Source organism: Lagopus muta, chromosome 3, assembly GCF_023343835.1.
Source record: "Lagopus muta isolate bLagMut1 chromosome 3, bLagMut1 primary, whole genome shotgun sequence".
NCBI lineage: Eukaryota > Metazoa > Chordata > Aves > Galliformes > Phasianidae > Lagopus > Lagopus muta.
This window is the reverse complement of record NC_064435.1, coordinates 93,064,610-93,089,735: the sequence shown is the minus strand read 5'-3', so window position 1 is coordinate 93,089,735 and position 25,126 is coordinate 93,064,610. Positions and strand designations below refer to the sequence as shown.

The window sequence follows — 25,126 nt, the reverse complement described above, 5'->3', positions numbered from 1 at the left end:
TCATCAGCATATAGTTAAAAGGGAGCAGCTGACAAAGGTAAGGGCATACCAGTGAATCTTTCCATTTTAAAAGATTTTCATGTAGTCCTTGCTCATCTCTATGTACTGAAGATTTATCACAGTCACAGATTCCATCTATCTTTCATCATCACCATGGAATATTATTCCAAAAGCTATTAAGCTATTGCAAATGACCTTGTCTGAGCTATGCTCTTTTTTCTTTTTTAACTTGAAATGCTTATTATGTATTCATTTCATGTATCTCTTATTTTTGCCTTGCCTCAAGCTGGAAGTCACTTTAAGAAAGCCATCCAAAAAATTCTCTATTTAGTATGTGTGTACATCTCAGTGTGAATTGTAGTGTGTGCTATCTGTGGTTCATCCTGTACTCCGTAACGTGGCAGTATGGCTGTACTCTTTCCAAAGCAGCATGCCTTTTCAGAAAGCACTTCACTGACAGCTGAAGATGTTCCTGTTTTACTGAACTGTAAGGGGGATAAGAAATGCCACGTGGAAGAAGCAGCTGTGCTGGCTGCTTCTCCTCTGTTGTCTGCGGGAACATCTGATAAGGTGCCCATCTTGTACCTATCTGTGTCTCCAGTGGAATGTGTGGCAAGGCAGAAGCAAAAGACTTGAACTTTGCAGCTGGGAAAAAAGCCTACAAAATAAGGCAGTTACACACAGATTGAGATAAAAGTGACAGATGTGAATGATGAAGAAGTCCGTGTAATATCTGACCTTATTCCTCAGAGCAGAGATTCACTGTCAGACAGGCTGCTTCAGACATTGATCTCATCACACAGCTGAAGCAAAGACAGCGTTTGCTTACTGCTTAAAGGGAGACCTCCAGGGTAAATGCACAAACAGGTGTACAAGAAGAGTTAGCAGTTGTCACTCTTCCCAAATGCACTGTGATATGGGATGTGTTCAAGGTAGCAGACTTGCTGGAGGGGCAGATTTACTTGTAGTGTTATAGGAGACCTGAGATATCAGTGCAGAACTTTACGATAAAACACCGTTAGTAAAATCTATTGAAGAGGTGAATCCTCCTAGTTTCTGATTTCCATGAAGTTTGTGACTCCCTAATCATGAAATTAAAATTTGTATTATTGAAAATCATATGTTTGGTTATTTTGATCCAGCTGGACTTTAGTTTTAATATTTACCTTCCTGCCTATTGGGGAACTTGAGTAATTTTAATCTGCTATGATATTGTGCAGCTCCTCCCTTTGACAGAGTGGTGTAGGCTGTTATCAGCTTGGCTGAGGGAGCTGGGATTGTTTGATCTGCTGAAGAGGAGGCTCAGGGGAGACCTTACAGCTCTCTCTAACTACCTGAAGGGAAGTTGCAGTGAACTGAACTTGGCCTCTTCTCCCATGTAACCAGTGACACGACGAGAGGAAATGGCCTCAAGCTGCACCAGGGGAGATTCAAGTTGGACGTTAGGAAATACTGCTGCTCTGAAAGAGTGGTCAGGCACTGGAATGGGCTTCCCAGGAGGTGGTGAAGTCACCAACCCTGGAGGCATTCAAGGAATGTTTGGATTTTGTATTGAGGGACGTGGTTTAGTGAGAACTGTTGGTGATGATCTTGCAGGTCTTTTCCAACCTCGGTGATTCTCTGACAGCAGGAGAAACAGTTATTGCATATACTTTTTTCTATTCTACATCACTTTGTATTTGGGCTGCTGCTTGGGATCTGCTCAGGAACACAGATTATCTTAGATACTTTTGATCTGTAAAGATGAAAATGAGAATGAAGATGGGGTGGATTTTAATATTAGCTATTGGGTGAATACCAAAGATGTAAAAAGGGATTTGAAATATTTGATGGATTGAGATAAAAAAGACCTAGTGGAGATTGTAGTGATTGAATTGTCTTTCCTTCATGTATCAAATTGGAAAGTGCTCTTCAATATCAGGCGAAGGTGACAAATTTCAATTAAATCATATCTCTACAGATTTTTTTCTGTTCTCATAAAAACGTTGTACAGAAGACTGCAATATTTAAGAGGAAGAGTGAGATTCAATTTCCAGCCAACTACTTTCCTGAACATAGGTGTCCTTACGTTGGTGTCCACATGGGAGCTAGGAACTTGACTCAGGTCCCCACATAAAGGCACCTGATGAAAGTTGAGGTGCTGCAGGGTGCTCCTTGCTTCCTGCTGCTGGTACAGACGAGTCTGGGTGTCTGTGGAGCTGCCTGTCACATTCAGCAGTCCTGTATGTCCTGAACTGCTGCACAGTTCTGTGCACTTTTAAGGCCGTGCTGTTGGATAAGGTGATGAGAGCACTTGACCAGTATAGGACAATACAGGAACACAGGATTCAGTCTTGTCTTGAGACTTTGGAGAGAAGAAATAAAAATCAGCTTCAAATAGGCCCAGAACTGGGAAAGGGTCTTCCATCCCAGGCAGATCCTGCTGATGAACTGCTCAGTGCAGAGTTGTCTCACGCTCATAGTGAGGAAACATCAACAGGAGCAAAGCTGAAAGCCTCATGGTCAGGGGCATTGCCTGAAAGAGAATTAAATGTTAATCTGCTTAGTTTTACACAAATTACTTTGCTCCGAGTCCCCAGAGAATGCAAGATCCTGGCCAAAATGCAGTGCAAGGAACAGCTGTGCACTGTAGTAGAACCTATTTGACAGTAAATCTGGATTTCTCACCTGTAAGATGAAACAGACAAATGCTCATAAAAGAAAGCACTTCAGAAATGTTTAAAATGTGTATATCGTGGATGTGAAGTCAGAGAGGTAACAAAGAGATGTATGGAGGTAAATGAAGAGATGTAAGAGAAAATGTGAAGTTAGAAGACACAAAGTTCTCCTAAAACATTTGCTGAGAGTTTTACTCACATAAGTGTTTCCATGTATTAAAGTGGTATTGTTCACATGAATACATCTTTGAAGGATTCAGTCTTTAGCCATGCCATCTTTTTCAGTGTAGAAAATTTTAATGTGACCGTTGTACATTCTTTAAAAGACAAACAGATGTTTTACTGCAGTATTCTTTTCTTCTGCATCTTTTTATGTCATCCAATTCTCCAAGTTTAACATTTGCATAATTAGTCTCTAGACTAATGTTACTAGAATGCAAACGATAATAATTACAGATCTGTACTAGTACCAATGAGGCAACCAGGTGATTCAGTTCATCAGCTGGAAGCTACTCTTCTGTCAGAGGTGGGTTGTATCCTGCCTGTAAGAAAAGAATGTATATTAAGCGGACTAGTTTAACCAGAATATCAGTGATTAAACAGATGCTCTTCAAGGTTTCTTTGAGTAGATGTGTGAGTGGGAGATACACATGAACACAGAAACCTTTTAAGGATACGAAGAATATATTAAAATTCCACATGTACAAAGCTAAGTATAACTGAATTGTTGTATCTAGTGTTTTCTGTTCTCACCTCAGGACCAACTGCAAGTAGAGTTCAGTATTTCACTGCTAACTGTAATGTCAGAACCTGGAGAAACAGATGAGGACTCAACAAATCAATCCACAGAATTATGCTCTCCTTTTAGTATAGAATCACAAGAATCACAAGGTTGGAAACGACCTATAAGATCATCAGTCCAACCGTCTTCTCATCACCATTGCCACCACTAGTACTAAACCATATCGCGCAGCACATCATCCAGACGCGTCTTGAACACTGCCAGGGACGGTGACTCCACCACCTCCCTGGGCAGGCCATTCCAGTGCCTGACTACTCTCTGAGAGAAGAAGTTCTTCCTTATGACCAACCTGAACCTCCTCTGATATAGCTTGCGGCCATTGACCCGTGTCCTGCTCATTGCCTGGGAGAAGAGGCCAAATCCCTCTTCACCACAGCCTCCCTTCAGGAGGTTGTACAGTGCAATGAGGTCTCCCCTGAGCCTCCTCTTCTCCAGACTAAACAATCCCAGCTCCCTCAGCCACTCCTCATAAAGTTTGTGCTCCAGACCCCTCACCAGTTTTGTTGCCCTTCTCTGAACACGCTCCAGGATCTCAACATCATTCCTGTAGTGAGGGGCCCAAAACTGAACACAATACTCGAGATGTGGCCTCACCAGTGCTGAGTACAGGGGGATGATCACCTCCCTGCTTCTGCTGGCCACACTATTTCTGATGCAGGCCAGTATGCCGTATATGACAGTATAGCTGTCCCTCCTTGATGATAGCAGAGAAGGGACAGTTTGCATTAGTGTTTAATCAGTAGGTTCCCTGACTTGGTCTTGAAATGTCAGTTGTTAGTGTCCCCCTTGCCTTGAAAAATGAAGATACTGGAATTTGGTGTAACTCCTTTGTATGAGAGGTACAGTCCTCCTCCCAGTATTTGCCTCATGGAAGGGCTTGCTCATAACCCCTAGTGTAGTGCTCATAACCTCACGTAGTGCAGTGAGTCTTGACAGAAGACTCAGTGGTAAACTCAGAAGTTTTCTCGGTTTATTTTCTTCAACCTTAAACGCATGAATTTTTAGTCATTTTATTTAAACCTTGGTTCCGAGAAAATGTTACCAGTAAAACCTGATCAGGAAAAAAGCGTGATGAAACTATTCACTCTGCTAAAAGTTTTCAAATTATGAAGGTGAATGAAATCCCATCTATTTGAAGTTTCATTAGAAATACCCAAGCATTTTCCTTCCTACCCCGATATACCTTAACCTAGAGGTGGCAATTAAGTATTTGTGATCCTACAAAAGGAGGTTGAGTATGGACTGAGAAATCTGTCAATTTCTAATGGCATTTCTGTACGCCTTACAGTGAAAGTGGTGAAGACAGATGAAAGGCAAGTAGGTTGGTATATTAAATGATCATTCTTCACACTGAATAGCAATTTCATGCACCAATCCAAGAATCCAAGAATTAGAGCCTCTTGTTTTGTAACTTGATCACAGCACAGTAACTCCTAAGCTAATTTCTTAAAGGCTCATCTGTAGTCTTAGCTGATTATCCTCCCGCAGTGAAATGTTTGGGATGGAAGACAGCAGCAAGTATAGATCGCTGATTTATTGGATTGCAGCCATTATGGCTACCCTAGGAGGACTTGTAAGCAAATTCCGTTTTCCATGGATTCAAGCTAGAGTGAACCTTTGCTGCAACTGTACTAAATGTAACTATGTGAAATGCTTGTTAGTGTATCAGTAGTAAGGGTGAGCACTCTATTCAGAGTCACTGCAGTCAAAGACTTGCAGGTAGTTTTCAGAGTTCAAGACAAGTGGCTCTGTGGGCATGTTGCACAGCCACGGTCCCTCAGGCATCCCTACTGGTGGACTGCCAGAGTGCCCTGTGCTTCCCTTTCAGCCTCTGCACCTTTGTTTTGTTCTCAGGGAATCAGGGTAAGAGATGAAAGGCAGAGATTACATGCAGAGTGCTTTGCCCACCTGTATTTTCTGGAGAAGTGCCTTCAGATGTCTTGGCACAAGTTTTCCCTAATGATTTCGTAGTGCTTTGCATACGGCTGCAGACTAGCACTGTAGGCCAACTTTGAACACACAACATAAAGTGAATGTAGGTGCCCTGCTCACAAAGAAGCAAAACTGCTTCTGACAGATTCTTGGAGATAGCAGGCAAAGTATTCACAGGTAGACCAGTAATCATAGAAAGAAAAATTGTGCTCACCCAACTAGTGAAGGGGCTCTACGGCTACACAGCACTCCGTCACAGCAAGCAGCCTCGGTTCAAGAGACACTCTCTTGTCCTGGTTTTATGTTTTTTGGTCAGTATTCCACACCATCACATCTCGCAGTGCACTGGAGTTAAAGGCTTAGTACTGCTGTTCTGTGGCTTGTCAACATTTCTGGTTTCCTGGTCTCAGAAGACAAGAGTGAACTGCAACTCCCAGAGGACTTTGTTGTTCCATTTCCATTTGAACAAACAGATAAAATGACGGAGTCTCAAGACTGCCTCTCTTTGCTGTCTGTGCTCCTGGCTGTCTCACCTGTAGCATTAGAGTAAGGAATGCAGTTTTGTAAACTCTCTCCTCTTTTATTGATGAGCTTCAAATCCCATCATATTCTATTGTTGTACATTCCGCTGCTATATTTTGTAAATTAAGTTTTTCCCTTAGTTCACTGCTGCTGGTTTTCTTGCCTAGGCCTAACTTCCCCCACCCTTTTCTCTTCTCAGTCCGTAGATGCCTTAGCTCCCTATCACCAAACCTGGCCAAACGACAACAGCTTTCTTCAGTGACTGGCCCTTACAGGAGCCCAGGCTAACAGAAGCGGTCTTATTTTCTGGAGAACATTTCTGTTCTTTTGTTTTTCTTTTAGGAACTGTGCAAGCTTTGGGTAGCAATGTCATGGTAGCGAAAGGAGAACATGTGAACTTACCAACAGGCAGGACACAGTGCCACCTGCAGAGCTGACTTCAGACAGAGCACAGAGGGCACCTGAAGAATCTGGGATAGGGCATAGTGGATACAGCTCATCTTGCTGGAGGATCATTAGGCGAGGTAATTGGAGGTAGAAGGTAAAGGAGTTTACACTGGGCAGCAGGGATTTATCTGAGCATCAGCTTAGTAAGGGCTGTGCAGAATATCTCATGGTGCCAACCTAGCTTCTCCCCATCTCACTTTTGAGCATTGCACAGACTTTTTGACGTGCTCTACGTTCTGACATGGTGGGACTCAATAGTCAGGAACCAGAGGAGACAGACCATACCCTCTCAACCCACTTGGAGGGTTTGGTTTGGAAATGTCTTGGGCTGATGCAAGTGAACAACTCTGAACCACTCAGGAAATCATTTTTGCTACTGTATCTTCAGTTAGTGAGCAGGTGTAGCTGGTGAGCTCTCAGGGCCAAATCAGATAGTATTCAGGAAAAGCAGCCTCACCTTTAGGTGAGGGTGGAGCCACTCATGTGATTAAGTTCTGAAGTGGGGTCTAAACTACTTAAAAGTAAACTCCAGGTTGAATGAATATAGCTTCACATATAAAATGAAGATGCCTAATTGCTTACAACACAACAGTCTTGAAAAATACAGCTCTCTAGGTGTTAGATTCTTATGTCCTACTGGGGAAAGAAATGGTGTGATTCCTAGTGATTTGATCTGGGAGCATCCAAAGGTACAAAAGGAGTAATTTCAGAGAATTTCAGTTGGAATCACAGAATCACTGATTCTGTGAATACTTCACTGTTCCATTTCCATTTTCTGTTTAGAAGGAAAGAGAAAACTGGGAGTCATGAGACTTCTATTTCTGCTTGGCTCTGCAGTGTATGCTCCCTAGCTGTCCCACCTTCAACATTAGAGTAAGGCCTTCAGTTTTGGACAATCTCTCTCCTGTTTATTTGATTTATTAGCTACAATTCCAATTGTATTGTGCTATATTGCATTCTCTCACACTGTGCTATAATATCTAGTAAATTAATTTTCTCCCTTAGCTCGTTGCCGCTGTTTTGTGTTTAGACCCATCACAGGGGGTGGGTCCATGGGTCCCCCTGTGCCATTTAGTCAAGGATCCAGGTCGAACCGGGCCAGAGCTGTGACCATGCTGTATCTGAATAACCGTGTAAAAGGCACTAAGTGCACTGAGCAGGACTTCTGCTCCTCCGTACGTTTTTGTTGAGTTTGTAATATAGAGTTGGTTGTATTGAAACGGAGCTTAATTGTAACTTTCCTAAAATCAGAATGCTGTAATGTCATAATTCCAAAGATGCTCGCTGTATGTTTCCCATTTGCAAGTATTTATAGCTGACCTACTGTTACTGAATCCTCGCTAATTTTATATTTACTTTTATTCTTTAAAAGATACAGCTGTTAAGTGAGAAGATGAAAAGTTCATTGTACTCTGCAGAGCAGAAAGACAATTTTCTTTGTACGACTGGCAGAACAGCCCCATGGCAGGATTCGTAGGGTGAGTTAAAACCTTGTTCTGGACTAACTTCTCACATAGAGAAGACACGAAAGCTGCTTGCAGTTCCAAAATGGGGGACGTATGGCAGAATAATTAATATTGACCTTCAAAGGTAAATACAGGACAAAGGATGTTGTACCAAAGGCCAGGACATGCCCCAGCATAAGTGGAGGTGTTTGACTCAAGACAAAAACGCAGCCTGTATCCTCCCACTGAAGGCAGACCCACCACTCCTCATACCTTTTAAACATCTGTACTACTCCCCTTGAGGCTGTGAAGTCCACAGGACCACTGGTAGGAGCATCAACACTTCAGCGTGCTTCAGTGTCTACGAGGGTATGTCATGACACCAGGTGGTGGAGTGCTGAAATTCTGGGAACCAGGGAACCCAAACCCAAACTGAAGAAGAGAAGCCTCCAGAAGGAACATCAAGTACTGTTCCAACAGAACCATAAGAAGACTGTCAACAATCACCTTGCAACAATCACCTGTCAATCACATCATTGATAGGTACTGTACCTGCATCGCGATGCACGTTGTACTTCATGTTTCCAAAACAGCAGGAGTTGAGCCCTGACCTACTCACTCTTTGGTTCAGGCGGTGACCTGGCAACTCTGCTGCACTCCATCCCTTCACAGCCTGAACCAATGATTGAACATTAGTGGAGAGGTCAAGGCTCTCCCAGGGAGCTCAGGTGCAAGCAATGATTGGAAAAGGTGCTTTTATTTAAGTGTTAGCAGCAGAGGGAGCAGTATCTCTCTGAGTTTGCTCTTCTTTTGAGTTGTTACTAGTTTCTGGAAGGGGTGAGCTAATTTTTCTTTGTTACCTGCTGCTATGGTTCTTGTAGGTTATGTATGGTTACCTGTTAGGTATGGTCATATGGCCTTGTATGGTTACCTGCTATGGCGCTTATCTCCCGTTAGAAAGCACTGTCATTACCTTCTTTTGCCATGTGACTTTGTTGAAAATATTTTCTTCCGGTGACAGGCTTTTCTCAGTTCTGTTGCTTTATTTTTCAGTGCTGCTCTGCAAAACTTGCTGTGACTCTGGGCTAGGCCTGGCCACTCATCAAGGTAGAGCTGCTGCCATGATAGATACAGCTGTAGGGGGTGCAAGTTGAGTTGGGATACACGTAGCACGTGGGTTACAGGTTGTGTATGCCTGAGTATCTAATTCACACTAAAATGTCTTGGCTGTATGCATGTGGTGGCTGGAATCCCTTTGCATTGTAGAAGCAAAGTTCAGAGCCCGAAAGTAAGGGAACGCAAAATGATGAAAAAAAGAAGAAATGATCTATGGAAAATTAATTGTGATAGATGTTCTTTGATCCTGGAAAATCATAACAATAGTTTTGGGGGGGGGGAAGGAAAAAAAAGCAGGTAACTGTCAAAATGTTAGCTAAGTACACTAAACACTAATACACTTGTATATACGTATGCATATATACAGGTATGTTATGTACCTTCTCAACAGTGTTCCACTACAGGTATATCATCTGTTGTCACACCACCAGCATCGGCCTCTGATATTGTGGACGAATATAATCAAATAGGAGATGTTACTGTTGAAGCACACCTCATACATACACATTGAATCAGCTGTACAACTTTCTCTTCAAAGGCCTAATTAGCTTAGGCAATCGACACCATCAGTAAGAACATCTATTGTATAATGCACCAAGATTTACCTGACTTCCTAGTAATCAAGGTGCTGAGACTGTACCTTGTCAACTTAATCAGTGCATATTGATTTTAAATTGCTTTTGCCACAGTGCATTTGGTGCGTTGATTTTATGGCCACCAGACACTCACCCAGCCTCTCTCTCACTCCCCCTCCACAGAAAGCCAGAGAGAGGGGGGAAAGCCCATGGGAATATTACCTCAGAAGTAAAACAAATTTCACTTAGGGAAGATAAATTTCATTTATTCCTCCCATTCCCTGCTCAGCAGGTCTTCCTCACCCCTCTGTTTCTGACTCCTTCATCTGTTGCAGAGTAGCTCCTCACACCTCTCCCCGATCCAGCATACGCTCTTCAGGATCTGCAGGTTGAGCGTTGCTGGGGGCACGTAGCACCTTCTCCATGACCTTCTTACAAGGTGTTCCCACTCTTTTGTGGGATCTTTCTTCTGAGCTCCACTCCCTCTGAGCTGCCTGCTCATTTGCTAATGGGTCCTGTGGGGCAGTAGGAGTGAGTAGCAGTGGAATGGAACTAGTTGTGTCTAGCACCCCAGTTTCATACCGCACATCAGCATTATGGCAGGCCTTTCCACAACTGGACACCTGCACTCAATGCAATACTCTTGTGATCTGAAAGGTCAAAAGAAGGTTTCAGAAAGCTGAGTTGGGATTGTGTAAACGTACAACACGTGTATTGATTCAAATTACATTGATGTTTATTAGGAGTACAATGTTAGTTCAATTGTTCAGGAGGTGTGGACTCTATAATAATTGATTCTTACAAAATCAGAATCATTTTAAACAGCCTAAATTTTCAAAGCACTCATTGAACTGTACATAAGCTTTATTTGAGAAGCCCCTTATGCAAAAAGCCACTTTTTCTAGTGGATGAGCGCACACACTTTCTCTCAAAACAGTTTAATAAAAGGTTTATCTTAGTGAAAGTTAAAAGATTTTCAATGAAGTTGTTTTAGAGGATATTCTTCTTACCAGACAGTGGCATGAAGATGTTGATTGGCTTTTTACTGTGTAGCTTACTGTGCAGATGCTAGGTGGGAGCCTGCTCAGTATCTTTCTTGGTAATTTATGTAATGTAATTTATATTTGCATCAAAAGACAATTTTTCATTTTTTGTATCATCAGTAGCACTGGAACTTAGCTTTACCTTTTGGGCTTTTGATGACCTAGAGTATCAAGATATCTTTCCTTCAAGTATTTCTGATGTACAGTAAAATCAAATATTTTCCTTTTAGCTGTTTTAAAAGAGTTTGGCAGCATTGAATGTTTTTTGGTACTCCATCCAGTTCTTTGATCTTCCTCCAACATGACCTAATTCTGTTTAGAAGTTGTTGTGTTTAAGTGGAAAGAATGGACTTGTGGATAAGACAAAGCAGTACTCCCCTAGCATCTGATTCACCAACTGCTCTTGCATGCATGCAGTTTCTCCAAAGGCGATAAAGGATTACATATTTTCTACGGATATTTTCTAAGAGAATTCTTTTTTTGCCTTCCAATATATAAAATCTGAACATCCATGCTGCTTGTGATTTCATGCTCCTTCTGAAAATTCTTGCTTTTTTCCAGACAAGAAAACGTATATTTGTGTGATCCATGTTTTACTATTTTTAGATAAATGAGATGTAGTTAATATAGCGAGGCTAGAAATGATGGAAGCCACACCGAGCTTGGTCACTACTTTAAAGGTATCATTTTAAATCGTGTCTATTGAAAGTGAAAATGCCTAGTCATTTTTGTAAGCTGGTTGAGCTTATTTTGATAGCATACGTTTAAAGCGTTGATCTGAATGATCTTTTGTAAAATCTGGTGATATTCAGAAGGCAGACACCTTTGAAGTCTATAGAATAATATCACTTAGTTGTACCAGTTATTAATCCACGTTTGCTCATGTTACTCATCCTTTCAAGATTTCATTTGTGTTTTTAATCCCTCTGTAGAGGAAGACAGCATGTCAAGTGATGCAGTTTTACACAGTAGATTGAGGCCATGATCTTGGCTTTATAAACAAATACAGCAACAGTGGTAGTGAGAATCCTTGATTTTATTTTCATGCAGCTTGAGTGGTCTTTTCTTACTTTTCTTTACTTATTATTACTATTTATTTGTATCATTTTTATTTATTTATTTGTTTATTTATGCAAGTTCTGAAAATAATCAACTGGTTTTCCTTGGCCAAAACAAAACACCATGAGGTTTCCATCAGGTGGCCATGGCCTCTTAATTGTTTGTTACTGCTAGTGGCTTCTGCTCTACTAATCAGTTTGTAGATGAACTGTTGAAGAATAATGAGGTTTCCTTAGTTGAGTGAAGTATCAGAATATCAGTGAAAAGGTGTCTGTAGTAAATATTTTTCATATTTGCATTAAAGATCATAATACAAACAGATTTCTGAGATGGACATATACTGAAGTCACTTGGAAGCAGACACACAAACAGAACAACCAAGCTAAAACAACCAACTCAGCCCTCCCAAGCCCCCCTGTCCTCCCTCCCCCCCAACAAACAAACAAACAAACAAACAAACAAACAAAAACTTAAGCAACAGCAATACAGATAGACAAACAAAAATTAAAAAAAAAAAAAAGAAAAAAAGAAAGAAAAAAGAAACGAAGAACAAGGAAAAGAAAACACACAATGGAAACTATGAAAAAGACAATGAGAGATACAGTGTGATGGGGAAGAAAATTGTCAGCAATACCTGTAGACAGTATCTTCTAGAACTAACAATGCAAAGGCAGGTATACATATGCAATAATAACACCAAGAACAAGATCACTACTGCATTCTAATTCATAAGTCATTCTCTTCTATGAGGCAGTTCTTTTGTTTAGTACACAATCCTGGAATGCAATGAAATAGCAAGTATCAACTAGTAACAGTGTTACACTATCTCCAGCTCTAAAATTAGACTCCTTATCTGGTTTGGACTAACGGGCTTACAGCAGGTCAGAAAAAGACTTGTGTGAATACTAAGCACAGAGAACTTTCTAAAAAGTAAGCAGCTAATCAGCAGTATTTAACCTGTAGGGAAAAAAAATTTACTGTGCGTTGACTAATTATAGAAATATTTATAAGGCCCCATCCATACAGAATTCAGAGATTTACAGTAGTAAATTTAGTAAGAATCCCAGATGAATTTTTGTCCTTTTCTCAGAGCTGAAGTGAGAGAAGCACTGGACTGGGCTCCCCAGGGAGGTGGTTGAGTCACCATCCCTGGATGTTTTAAAATCCGTTTGGATGCGGTGCTCAGGAACATGATTTAGCAGAGGGTTGTTAGAGCAAAAGTAGTATGGTTAGGTCATGGTTGGATTCGATGATTTTTCAGGTCTTTTCCAACCTGAGTGATTCTATGAGTGTAGGTGAGAAAACGACCTGCCAGAAATCACCAAACATACATAGAAATTGTCTGTAGCTCTGTCAAGGGTTGAAGCCTAGCAAGAAACCTTTTTTAATGTCTTTGAACTATTTCTGAAAACTTTCTGAATTCTGCCTCTCCTCCATTCTTTACCTCGCTACAATGTATTAGCCAGCTATAATTATCTCAAATTTCTTTTTTGTACTGTTTTTAATTGCTACAGTTTTCCAGAGCACTTTGTGTACAAAACCTAACTGGATAATCCTCACTGTAAGGGGCTATGAGTCCTTTCCATTTTGATTGGAGAAGGTAAAGCCATGGAGATATTTTATTTGATTTATGATTATCAATTTATGATCAGATATGATACAAACTGTGGAACACTTACAAAGCTTTGCTTTCTGTGCTTTGATTGCTTCTGCATTTGGCAAAACTCTCTCTCCTTATTTCTCTAGTTGTTCAACTGTAAAATATCAAAAGGATATGATACTCTAGGAGTGGGAATTATCACACAAACAAAAACAAGTGCACAAACTTGAAGTGCAATTTCTTGCTCAAACCAGAAAGGCCAATAGATTGGTAAAGAGCTTGACACTGTCACCATGTCAACACTTACAGACAATGCAAGTAACAAAAGTTTGGGCCCAAAATAGAACAGAACAGAACCTTGCGCTCTATATAATGCATGCCTCTGGGGCCAGGACCACATCCATCAGCCCAGGAAACAGAGCTGCTCTCCTCACCAGTAATAGCAGCCGGAGGAATCACAGAATGGCCAGGGTTGGAAGGGACCTCAAGCTTCATGAATCTCCAAACCCCCTGCCACATGCAAATCTAACCACATTTAATACCAGAGCACCACTAACCACCACATTTAATCCCAGAGCAGGCTGCGCAGGGCCCCATCCAACCTGGCCTTGAACACCTCCAGGGACGGGGCATGCACAGCCTCTCTGGAAGAAAGTGGCTTCTTATTCCAAATTTATGCACACTTAGTAGATAAGATGAAATCCTTAAGAAGTACCAAAATGGTAACTTTTGTATTATAGACTATTTTGTTTTGCCAAGAGGCCCTCAGCAAAAGAACAACTTAAGGGGCCTCTGACAGGAGGTCAAACTGTCCCTCTTTTGGATTAGGAGGAATGCAAGTGTTGCTCCCCTACATTTTTTCTTCCAACTTACCTCTATCCCAGGACAGCATGGGTCCAGGAATAATGGCCTAGTGCAGAATGAGCAAATGTGAGAATTAGCAATATGCGCTTAGCTAGCAACAGTTCATCTTTAGCCAGTATCTGTATGTTTAGTGGAATGTTGGGAAAATTGTGAGCCTGCAGTACTCAGCCAATGGGGAACCAGAGCAGGGAGAGAGAAGCGTTGGCTGAGATGGAATAAAAGACATGAAGGCTGTTCTGATTGTTCTGATGGCTGTAACACCTTTCCCACAATGTAATCTGCCAGTTAGTGGTGGGGTTTAGAGCTAGTAGCTCAGATACGATCAGTAAGGAGCATCATTTTCGGATTGGCAGACTTTTTAGGAGCTCCTATCTCCTTAGTTCACTTGACAGCTGGTGTCTTTAAAGACCTGGAAACGGCACTTACGTACTATCCTGTTGCAGGGACTTCAGAAGCTTGCTTCCTGTGACAAACCTAACTGCAGCTTTCCCATATTTGATTATGCATTGGGCATCTTTGCCAAGCCTTGTAGGGGTATGAAAGAACAACAAAGGAATTCCATGAATTGTTATGGGCTGTGGATATATCCAGTTCTGCTTACTAGTTAAAAAATAAATAAGTAAATAAAATAAAATAAATTCTCTGCTTTGTGGAAAGCAGCCTCTTCTCTTGAAATCTTATCTGTCTTAGGAAAAAACACCCTTGTTTCTCAGCTTTGGTGCTGTCTTGTTCTTGATATGCTTTGTGAATTAACATGACAGTTTTCTAAAGACAGCTCTCTCCCACGATCACTGCAGTGAACATCTCCTGCATGCAACACAGGAATCTTCCTGAATTTCATTTCTGTCTGTGCGCATTTCCAGAAGAGTGCAATGGAACCAGCAACAGGTTTTGCAAGAATGGGACTTATTTATTTCGTTGATCCATATTCCAAAAATATTATGGAGTAAATAAATACGAAGCTTGAATTTTGCCAAAGTTTGAACTTTGAATGGACTTTGTCCTGTTTAAAGAAAGAATGTTCCTGAGCCTTCTCAGCATCACCAATCATCCGGCTTGCCTGGGTGGCATGAGCTGAAGAGTCATTGTCTTGGGCTGAAGATAATATGTCCTCAGTCAGTATATATGAGTAACAAAGCTTCTTTGTAATGTATGACTAAAACATAAAATGAGAAAGCAGAACACTAGTGGGAATGTGGACCTTGCTTTTGTGAAACAATGCATCAGTGTCTGATTCAAGAGAAGCACTTGCAATTGTGAAGGAGTTCTCCAGGTGTTTGCCAGAGGTTTTTGATGACATATTGCTCTTTCTGTCTCTGGGGTTATAACCTTGGTTTTCCCTGTTTGTCTTAAAGGCAGATTTACAATTCTCCTTCAGTTAATATTGTTTGATCCTTAATTTCAGTTCTATTTAATTTCTTGCCAGAGTCACCTGGTATGTGCAAGCATGTATTTATTCCTTCTTGTTTTCTCAGGCCATATTCAATTAATCCCAAAAAGTAAGCCATTCATTTATTTGTTTGTTTGTGTATTTGTTAGTTAGTTTGTTTTTTTATTGGGATTAGCTGCTTCTGTTGTTACAAAATCATCTACGGGCAGGAAGAGGCACCCGTACCCAGGAAAGGTAGACTTCTTTATCCTGCTCCCCTAGCTGTAATTTAACCAAAAGAACTGCTAGGGTAGACTTCCCAAATTCCCATCCTTCATCTATGCAACCAGAAATTGCTCCCTCTTTCTCAGTAATTTAAGATTACTTTCATTCCAATGGGGCGGAGCCCTCTCTGGGCTCTTCCAGACCTCCACCCACCCCCTTCCCCCCCCCCCACTCCCCATGCCCCTCTGAGTGGATCCCTGGGTCCTACGGCCCTACTCCAGTGCCGTGACACTAACAGCCGCTGTTATTCCCAGGTTACCTCCTCCTCTCCAGAGGCTCCCAGTACCAACACTGGGATTCTCTCTGCAGAGCCTAGTCTCACTTCCAGTGCCCTGTCCTCTCACCTCCCCCTTTGCAAGTAATGTTGTTTACAGCAGAAGTCTCCGTCTGCAGCTCACTCTCTCACTCCAAGTTCTGCTCGCGGGGAAACGGTGTGGGGGGTTGCTCTCACACCAGCACAGATTAACTCACTTTCTCTTTAACCCTTCTTCCTTTGTCGTACCCTCAGTTACACTTCCACATACCCTCCATTCTACTTCTGTATACCTGTAACAATTACCTTTCTTAGACCACCAAAACAGTTTCTCTCATTCCTTTCAAAACCCACAGATCAAACCGCACAAGTCTTCAACTTCCACAAACACCCAGCACTTGGTCTCTCCTGATTAGGGTACTCAATTAGAAAACTGGTCCCTTTATTCCATTTCTGTTCCTAGTTTCTCATTTAGTGGCCTTTTCTTATTTGATGGCCCTCCTGCAACATCCTTCCAATGTGCCAACATACACCTGAGAGGTGTTTGGTTTGGTTTTCTGTTTGTTTGGTTTGGTTTTTTTGCTGGTGTGAGAGCAACCTCTCCACACCGAATAACTATGGAATTGCGAGCCACAATTCTTTGCAGTGTGGTTCTCTGTGGCTCCACTTCTGTGTTCTGTGACACAAGGGTAGAAGTGAAAGGCCTCTCTTAAAGAGGTAGCTGGAGATTCGAGGAGCGACAGATGCTGTGCTCCCAGGGAGCACATTCGAAGAAGTCGGGAGAGATCCTTTCTGCACTGCGCCGAAAATAACCCCCTCCCGAGGAAATGCAGCACGCCGAATTCGGACGTTCTCGGCTTCAGAACGGCACGACTTCGCTCTGCCGGCTCGGAAGTGGCACTCGCGCTGAAGCGCTCCGGAGCGTTTGCCGTTGCTGCCCGAGAAGTCGCGCTTATCGGCGAATGCCGCTTTCAGCCTCCAGCCGCGGTGTCGTGTTCCTCCGTCGCCGAGAAGGGCGACTGTCGCCGGCAGCTTTTCTCCGAGTTGCCGGCTCTTCTCCGCACATCGGAAAGGAGCGCTTTGGACGTCGCCGAGTGTACATATACGCAGAATGCACTACGCCTGGCTCTGAATGTTGAGTCCGCACCTTCATTTCAAGCCACAATTCTTTGCAGTGTGGTTCTCTGTGGCTCCACTTCTGTGTTCTGTGACACAAGGGTAGAAGTGAAAAGCCTCTCTTAAAGAGGCAGCTGGAGATTCGAGGAGCACATCGGAAAGTCTCCCAAAGACTTGACGTTTTCTCTCAGATATATAGCTGTTTCTCCCAGTGATGTGATATATTCCCCCGGAAATACCTGCTTAGTTATAAAGTGCGGCCTTTTTTCTTCCAATACCAGCTTATTCACTAATATTTTCAGCCGTTTTAGTTTTGAAGCCTATTCTGAAACTGGGGGTTATTTTCTCCGCAGTCCAGAATGGATCTCTCCCGACTTCTTCGAATGTGCTCCCTGGGAGGTGCTCCTCCTCTCGGAGGAGCCGCTCTGAACATCATTATGTCCAATGGACTGAAGAGTTGCTAAGTACAGGAATTCATGAGAAGTATAGATGCTGATTATAGGGACATCATTTACATTTCTGAAGGAAGGTGGCGAAGTTGGGATCAAATGCTAAGAGGATGTGATCATTTGCGAAATGAAATCAAGTCATTTATGGAATCCAAAAGAAACAATGGTTTTAAAAGTGAAGATGAGAAATGGCTTTCATAGCTAGTTTTTTTGTTCGATTTGACTGCTCATTTAAATGAGCTGAACAAGCATCTTCAAGATGAGAAATCACCCGATCTGTGCTGTTACAAACCAAAACAAAACGAAGAAAGAAAAAATGAAACTTGAATGATGGCAAGTTCAACTTATGGCAAATGCTTTCATGTGTTTTGATATGCTGGCTAAACAGAGTCCAGGGCGCAGAGAAAAATACACACCCTTGCTTTCATTTCTGATAAAGAAATTTGAGAATAGGCTTCAAAACTAAAACGGCTGAAAATATTAGTGAATAAGCTGGTATTCGAAGAAAAAAAGCCGCACTTTATAACTAAGCAAATATTTCCGGGGGAATATATCACATCACTGGGAGAAACAGCTATATATCTGACAGAAAACGTCAAGTCTTTGGGAGACTTTCCGATGTGCTCCTCGAATCTCCAGCTGCTTCTTTAAGAGAGGCCTTTCACTTCTACCCTTGTGTCACAGAACACAGAAGTGGAGCCACAGAGAACCACACTGCAGAGTATTGTGTCTCGAAATGTAGGTGCGGTCTCAACATTCAGAGCCAGGCGTAGTGCATTCTGCGTATATGTACACTCGGCGACGTCCAAAGCGCTCCTTTCCGATGTGCGGAGAAGAGCCGGCAACTCGGAGAAAAGCTGCCGGCGACAGTCGCCCTTCTCGGCGACGGAGGAACACGACACCGCGGCTGGAGGCTGAAAGCGGCATTCGCCGATAAGCGCGACTTCTCGGGCAGCAACGGCAAACGCTCCGGAGCGCTTCAGCGCGAGTGCCACTTCCGAGCCGGCAGAGCGAAGTCGTGCCGTTCTGAAGCCGAGAACGTCCGAATTCAGCCTGCTGCCGTTCCTCCGGAGGGGGTTATTTTCGGCGCAGTGCAGAAAGGATCTCTCCCGACTTCTTCGAATGTGCTCCCTGGGAGCACAGCATCTGTCGCTCCTCGAATCTCCAGCTGCCTCTTTAAGAGAGGCTTTTCACTTCTACCCTTGTGTCACAGAACACAGAAGTGGACCAAAGGGAACCACACTGCAAAGAATTGTGGCTCGCAATTCCATAGTTATTCGGTGTGGAGAGGTTGCTCTCACACCAGCAAAAAAACCAAACCAAACAAACAGAAAACCAAACCAAACACCTCTCAGGTGTATGTTGGCACATTGGAAGGATGTTGCAGGAGGGCCATCAAATAAGAAAAGGCCACTAAATGAGAAACTAGGAACAGAAATGGAATAAAGGGACCAGTTTTCTAATTGAGTACCCTAATCAGGAGAGACCAAGTGCTGGGTGTTTGTGGAAGTTGAAGACTTGTGCGGTTTGATCTGTGGATTTTGAAAGGAATGAGAGAAACTGTTTTGGTGGTCTAAGAAAGGTAATTGTTACAGGTATACAGAAGTAGAATGGAGGGTATGTGGAAGTGTAACTGAGGGTACGACAAAGGAAGAAGGGTTAAAGAGAAAGTGAGTTAATCTGTGCTGGTGTGAGAGCAACCCCCCACACCGTTTCCCCGCGAGCAGAACTTGGAGTGAGAGAGTGAGCTGCAGACGGAGACTTCTGCTGTAAACAACATTACTTGCAAAGGGGGAGGTGAGAGGACAGGGCACTGGAAGTGAGACTAGGCTCTGCAGAGAGAATCCCAGTGTTGGTACTGGGAGCCTCTGGAGAGGAGGAGGTAACCTGGGAATAACAGCGGCTGTTAGTGTCACGGCACTGGAGTAGGGCCGTAGGACACAGGGATCCACTCAGAGAGGCATGGGGAGTGGGGGGTGGGGGGGGAGGAAGGGGGTGGGGGGAGGTGTGGAAGAGCCCAGAGAGGGCTCCGCCCCATTGGAATGAAAGTAATCTTAAATTACTGAGAAAGAGGGAGCAATTTCTGGTTGCATAGATGAAGGATGGTGGATACGGGTTCCTCTTCCTGCCCGTAGATGATTTTGTAACAACAGAAGCAGCTAATCCCAATAAAAAAACAAACTAACTAACTAATACACAAACAAACAAATAAATGAATGGCTTACTTTTTGGGATTAATTGAATATGGCCTGAGAAAACAAGAAGGGATAAACACATGCTTGTACATGCCAGGTGACTCTGGCAAGAAATTAAATAGAACTGAAATTAAGGATCAAACAATATTAACTGAAGGAGAATTGTAAATCTGCCTTTAAGACAAACAGGGAAAACCAAGGTTATAACCCCAGAGACAGAAAGAGCAATATGTCATCAAAAACCTCTGGCAAACACCTGGAGAACTCCTCCACAATTGCAAGTGCTTCTCTTGAATCAGACACTGATGCATTGTTTCACAAAAGCAAGGTCCACATTCCCACTAGTGTTCTGCTTTCTCATTTTATGTTTTAGTCATACATTACAAAGAAGCTTTGTTACTCATATATACTGACTGAGGACATATTATCTTCAGCCCAAGACAATGACTCTTCAGCTCATGCCACCCAGGCAAGCCGGATGATTGGTGATGCTGAGAAGGCTCAGGAACATTCATTCTTTAAACAGGACAAAGTCCATTCAAAGTTCAAAACTCGGCAAAATTCAAGCTTCATATTTATTTACTCCATAATATTTTTGGAATATGGATCAATGAAATAAATACATTCCATTGCACTCTTCTGGAAATGCGCACAGACAGAAATGAAATTCAGGAAGATTCCTGTGTTGCATGCAGGAGATATTCGCTGCTGTGATCGTGGGAGAGAGCTGTCTTTAGAAAACTGTCATGTTAATTCACAAAGCATATCAAGAACAAGACAGCACCACAGCTGAGAAACAAGCGTGTTTTTTCCTAAGACAGATAAGATTTCAAGAGAAAAGGCTGCTTTCCACAAAGCAGAGAATTTATTTTATTTATTTATTTATTTTTTAATTAGTAAGCAGAACTGGATATATCCACAGCTTGTAACAATTCATGGAATTCCTTTGTTGTTCTTTCATACCCCTACAAGGCTTGGCAAAGATGCCCAATGCATAATCAAATATGGGAAAGCTGCAGTTAGGTTTGTCACAGGAAGCAAGCTTCTGAAGTCCCTGCAACAGGATAGTACGTAAGTGCCGTTTCCAGTTATGAAGGGAATCCCAACAAGAGTTGTTAGTACCAATAAATGACAATAGATGGCAGCAGAGACCATGAAATACTCATCTTGCTGCTTCTCACTGCAGAATCGGCATTTCATTCGCACGGTAAGTCCGATACTTTGAGAGAACTACTTAAAGAGACGGTCGGCCTGTTGGATTCAGAATATGAGAATATAACTCCCCGAGCCTGGCCCTGTCTGCACTCCCATAGATATGGGCACTCTTCATGCATATTTATGATGAGCCAGAACTCACCTTTTCTTCACTCCTGCACTACTGAGCTAATTGTAATCTTCATTGAGTGACGTATGTTGCAAAACACTAGGCAAATGTAACCTACCAAGCACCAGAAGAGAGCTAGACGAGTTTCTGTCCCCTTCAAAACTCCTTCGGCATGAACATATTGTCATAACATAGAACATATGTTATAACATATATGTTATGGAATATTGCTTTGGCCGGTTTCATTAGAATTACACGCTGCACTGAATTTGTGATTTCCACTCTCTTACACTGGTATCTCCAGAGCCCTTCTCTTGTGGTGTCTTTTTAATTTTCTCCAAGAATCACTGTTTGTGTATATACGCTCTAGTGAACTAGGGCTTCAACTGGGATCAGCAGCACTAGATATTGAAATGCGTTGTCAAAATTTCCTTGCATTGTAACTTCAAATACTCAGGTAATTGTAATGGTATCTTGGTAAGCGTTGGAAATATCCAAATAATTTTCTGGGACGGTAGCTCTGATCAAGCAGATTTTATTTGCAATTGCAATAGTGGGCCTCCAGCAGGCAGAGGAGTTGCTAAGTTGGGATAAAATGCGAAGAAGATGTTATGATTTGCCAAATGAAATCAAATCATTTATGGAGTCAAAAAAGAAATATAGTTGCTCAAGGTGAAGATGAGACAGGGCTTACCTAGTTAGCCTCATTACCTTTTTGGCAGTAGGTACATATGTGAGCAACCTGTTTTCAAAGATGCATCACAGACACCTGGAGAACTCCTTCACAATTGCAAGTGCTTCTCTTGAATCAGACACTGATGCATTGTTTCACAAAAGCAAGGTCCACATTCCCACTAGTGTTATGCTTTCTCATTTTATGTTTTAGTCATACATTACAAAGAAGCTTTGTTACTCATATATACTGACTGAGGACATATTATCTTCAGCCCAAGACAATGACTCTTCAGCTCATGCCACCCAGGCAAGCCGGATGATTGGTGATGCTGAGAAGGCTCAGGAACATTCTTTCTTTAAACAGGACAAAGTCCATTCAAAGTTCAAAACTCGGCAAAATTCAAGCTTCATATTTATTTACTCCATAATATTTTTGGAATATGGATCAACAAAATAAATACATTCCATTGCACTCTTCTGGAAATGCGCACAGACAGAAATGAAATTCAGGAAGATTCCTGTGTTGCATGCAGGAGATATTCACTGCAGCAATCGTGGGAGAGAGCTGTCTTTAGAAAACTGTCATGTTAATTCACAAAGCATATCAAGAACAAGACAGCACCACAGCTGAGAAACAAGGGTGTTTTTTCCTAAGACCTGTATATATACAGGTATGTAATATACCTGTAGTGGAACACTGTTGAGAAGGTGCATCCTCTATTGTCACACCACCAGCATCGGCCTCTGATATTGTGGACGAATATAATCAAATAGGAGACGTTACTGTTGAAGCACACCTCATACATACACATTGAATCAGCTGTACAACTTTCTCTTCAAAGGCTTAATTAGCTTAGGCGATCGACACCATCAGTAAGAACATCTATTGTATAATGCACCAAGATCTACCTGACTTCCTAGTAATCGAGGTGCTGAGACTGTACCTTGTCAACTTAATCAGTGTATATTGATTTTATATTGCTTTTGCCACAGTGCATTTGGTGTGTTGATTTTATGGCCACCAGACACTCACTCAGCCTCTCTCTCACTCCCCCTCCACAGAAAGCCAGAGAGAGAGGGGAAAGCCCATGGGAATATTACCTCAGAAGTAAAACATATTTCACTTAGGGAAGATAAATTTCATTTATTCTTCCCATTCCCTGCTCAGCAGGTCTTCCTCACCCCTCTGTTTCTGACTTCTTCATCTGTTGCAGAGTAGCTCCTCTGCGCTTTCCCTTCCTCCTCACACCTCTCCCCGATCCAGCATACGCTCTTCAGGAGCTGCAGGGTGAGCGTTGCTGGGGGCACGTAGCACCTTCTCCATGACCTTCTTACAAGGTGTTCCCACTCTTTTGTGGGATCTTTCTTCTGAGCTCCACTCCCTCTGAGCTGCCTGCTCATTGGCTAATGGGTCCTGTGGGGCAGTAGGAGTGAGTAGCAGTGGACTGGAACTAGTTGTGTCTAGCACCCCAGTTTCATACCACACATCAGCATTATGGCAGGCCTTTCCACAACTGGACACCTGCACTCAGGGCAATACTCTTGTGATCTGAAAGGTCAAAAGAAGGTTTCAGAAAGCTGAGTTGGGATTGTGTAAACGTACAACACGTGTATTGATTCAAATTACATTGATGTTTATTAGGAGTACAATGTTAGTTCAATTGTTCAGGAGGTGTAGACTCTATAATAATTGATTCTTACAAAATCAGAATCATTTTAAACAGCCTAAATTTTCAAAGCACTCATTGAACTGTACATAAGCTTTATTTGAGAAGCCCCTTATGCAAAAAGCCACTTTTTCTAGTGGATGAGCACACACACTTTCTCTCAAAACAGTTTAATAAAAGGTTTATCTTAGTGAAAGTTAAAAGATTTTCAATGAAGTTGTTTTAGAGGATATTCTTCTTACCAGACAGTGGCATGAAGATGTTGATTGGCTTTTTACTGTGTAGCTTACAGTGCAGATGCTAGGTGGGAGCCTGCTCAGTATCTTTCTTGGTAATTTATGTAATGTAATTTATATTTGCATCAAAAGACAATTTTTCAGTTTTTGTATCATCAGTAGCACTGGAACTTAGCTTTACCTTTTGGGCTTTTGATGACCTAGAGTATCAAGATATCTTTCCTTCAAGTATTTCTGATGTACAGTAAAATCAAATATTTTCCTTTTAGCTGTTTTAAAAGAGTTTGGCAGCATTGAATGTTTTTTGGTACTCCATCCAGTTCTTTGATCTTCCTCCAACATGACCTAATTCTGTTTAGAAGTTGTTGTGTTTAAGTGGAAAGAACGGACTTGTGGATAAGACAAAGCAGTACTCCCCTAGCATCTGATTCACCAACTGCTCTTGCATGCATGCAGTTTCTCCAAAGGCGATAAAGGATTACATATTTTCTACGGATATTTTCTATGAGAATTCTTTTTTTGCCTTTGAATATACAAAATCTGAACATCCATGCTGCTTGTGATTTCATGCTCCTTCTGAAAATTCTTGCTTTTTTCCAGACAAGAAAACGTATATTTGTGTGATCCATGTTTTACTATTTTTAGATAAAGTGATGACCGTTAGTCTTCTCAGTAAGACTGACATTCACTACCTAATTTTTCCATAAGAGCGCAATCCTTATTCTTGAGATGTAGTTAATATAGCGAGGATAGAAATGATGGAAGCCACACCGAGCTTGGTCACTACTTTAAAGGTATCATTTTAAATCATGTCTATTGAAAGTGAAAATGCCTAGTCATTTTTGTAAGCTGGTTGAGCTTATTTTGATAGCATACGTTTAAAGCGTTGATCTGAATGATCTTTTGTAAAATCTGGTGATATTCAGAAGGCAGACACCTTTGAAGTCTATAGAATAATATCACTTAGTTGTACCAGTTATTAATCCACGTTTGCTCATGTTACTCATCCTTTCAAGATTTCATTTGTGTTTTTAATCCCTCTGTAGAGGAAGACAGCATGTCAAGTGATGCAGTTTTACACAGTAGATTGAGGCCATGATCTTGGCTTTATAAACAAATACAGCAACAGTGGTAGTGAGAATCCTTGATTTTCATGCAGCTTGAATGGTCTTCTCTTACTTTTCTTTACTTATTATTACTATTTATTTGTATCATTTTTATTTATTTATTTGTTTATTTATGCAAGTTCTGAAAATAATCAACTGGTTTTCCTTGGCCAAAACAAAACACCATGAGGTTTCCATCAGGTGGCCATGGCCTCTTAATTGTTTGTTACTGCTAGTGGCTTCTGCTCTACTAATCAGTTTGTAGATGAACTGTTGAAGAATAATGAGGTTTCCTTAGTTGAGTGAAGTATCAGAATATCAGTGAAAAGGTGTCTGTAGTAAATATTTTTCATATTTGCATTAAAGATCATAATACAAACAGATTTCTG

The 25,126-nt window shown here is 41.8% G+C and overlaps 1 long non-coding RNA gene across 2 annotated transcripts in view; it reads left to right on the top strand.

Moving 5' to 3' along the window:
* Positions 1–24,777, top strand: part of LOC125690788 (uncharacterized) — a 45,247-nt gene extending 20,470 nt beyond the window's left edge. The window contains exons 5-6 of one of the 2 annotated variants that reach the window (XR_007375796.1): positions 7,733–10,568; positions 23,700–24,777. This is a non-coding gene — a long non-coding RNA (uncharacterized LOC125690788). Of the gene's footprint in view, positions 1–7,732; positions 12,008–23,699 lie in introns of those variants that run through there. The other variant, XR_007375795.1, reaches the window with a different exon arrangement.
* Positions 24,778–25,126: the final 349 nt, after the last annotated feature.